Here is a 2,295-nt window from a genome sequence, read left to right as displayed (position 1 = left end):
GGGCAGATTCTCTGGGTCACACAGTCTGGAGCCGACTCCTTCCTATTCTCCCCGCGGTGATCATATATAAGACTCCCAGCTGGTGCTTTTGCCCCCAGCATGTTATGGTTGATATCCCTGCTTGAATGCAGGTGTCTCGATTGTGGGTATCTTTGAATAATGATTTGCATTAATGCATTTGGCAAGTCACCGCACCAAACGTGAAACGCCGTCAAATAACATGGCGATGTCTGGTATGATAAAGGAATCATGTCCACGGTCTGTACGAGCTCCTAATGGAGTTCATGGTTTACACCACAGGCCCATAAGCTTTAGCCAGTGGCCTACAGTGATTACCTACGTGACAAGAGTCTCTCTCCAGGACCCACCCCTGTGCCCCTCTTTCCTCCCCTGATGCCCCTCTTTTCTAGGAGGTCGGAATGTTTGCTGGGTATGAGGGTATCGAAGGGTTCTACAGCCCTAAAAGTCACCTTCAAAGTCATCATCGATATAATAAAACCAGGAAGCAGAGGGGCTCTTCGTTTTAAGTTGTTTTAAATAGAATGAGACATTCTGATTCATTTTAATAGAGGCGAGACTATAGTTTTGGGCAATCACATCCATGCCTTCCATTTTTCTTACCAACTAACATAAAAATATTAAGGATGGCTCACCTACGTTTCCAGAATCCCACAACTTTGTAGGTCTGATAGATTTTATACCATTTTAATTTGCCATTTGGTGGTGAGGACAATCCTTTTTGGTCATTTTACCCCAAGAGAAGATGGAGTCCAAGTGGATAACCTATTATTGGACAAATGTAGGAAAAAATGCAAACCCACTAAAGTTTTCGAGACCTCGGGAGTAGCTTCACTTGATAAACAGGCCCCTGAGTCCAAGAAAGCTTATGTGAAGTCTGCAAGTACCCGCATCCATGCTTTGCCAAGGTCAAGGGGAGCTGAGTCTGGGTCCTTTAGACATCCCTATGGGTTCCTTTAGCCACTTTGCTCCCTACAATGTTTTTCAGAACTTTTAGGACCTAATCATAATAGCACGTGAACTTCTCAGCCTTTCGGCTAAGATCAAGTGGTACCTATAAGACAAGGAACGCTTGGTCTTTTGGCCTTAAGGCTGAGGACACAGGGAGGTCTTTATGGAGCCGTCAGGCTAGGTCCACCTGGGAGCTCGCCACTAGTGTTGTTTTGGGCGAGCGGTACACCCTAACATGTACTGTGGTCAGGGTGCCAAGAGATCCAGAGACACATGGACCGCTCCTCTGCACTTTTTTTGCTGTTTCACGTTGGCCTGACCTATGGCTGGTCAGTGGTGAGTCCCTGAAGGCTCCCACATCCCCTTGAAGACATAGCTCCCCTCATCCTTGGTGGACCAAGAAGATCCAGGCTGCCCTTGGTTTTACCAGGGAGGGAAGCAAGGGGCTGCATATTCCTTTGGGGAGTGTGACCCCAGAAGAAGAAGACTGAGAACCAGCGTCACCATCTTTATTGATGAAACGTGACATCTTTGGCTTTTTTCACTTAAAACACACCGTAATGGCTCGCGAGCATCAATCAACAGGAGTGAACCCCCCTGCGCACAGTTAATCTAAGTACAAATTAACAAATACAACAAAGAGCCACCATTGGGACTGGCTCATTGTACACAGGAGATGTGGAGTATGAAATAAACAAATGTGATCATGCTGTGGGTGGGGATAATGAAGAACCTCCCCCAGGAAGACCTCACATAGGAGCTAACCTCCGCCATCTTTCTTACTGGCAAAGTGTCCCCCCCCCACTATCACTTTCAAATTAATGTTTTGCCACAGTCTGTCAATACTTTAGAGCGTTTTCTAACTTTAACTAATTGAATGACCAGCATCGCCTGTATTTTAAACAAGAGTGTAAGGCACTTCTTCCTATGAGCAGGGTGGGCGACGCCATCTTTAAAAAGGGCAAATTGGAAATGAAGGGAAAATAGGTCGGACTTGCGTTTTCGCAGTGGAATTCGGTCTAAAGTACTCCCTCTCCGGTGTGTTCAATCAGGGGTAAGTCAGTGCCGAGCCTGTGGGGGGTGGGATTGGGAAAGGAGGCGGGCCCAGGGTTATTAAATTGAAGTTGGTGGGAGGGGTGTGAGAGGTCGGCGGTGACGTCAGTAGCTGTGCGACCCTGGGGGTTCCGGAGTGTGCAGGGCTGCAGGTAACTTGTGTATTCTCTCCGAGTCTGTGCACTTTCTTTTTTTCGTTCTAATATAATGTGCCTGTGCTGCTGGGCTCCTGGTGCATCGTTTGGGGCCCCTTGTCAAGTATTTTTAATTTTA

The sequence above is a fragment of the Sceloporus occidentalis genome, unplaced genomic scaffold, assembly GCF_023333645.1.
Source record: "Sceloporus occidentalis isolate IW3139 unplaced genomic scaffold, rSceOcc1.0.p SCAF_375, whole genome shotgun sequence".
NCBI lineage: Eukaryota > Metazoa > Chordata > Lepidosauria > Squamata > Phrynosomatidae > Sceloporus > Sceloporus occidentalis.
This window is presented reverse-complemented; position numbering follows the sequence as displayed.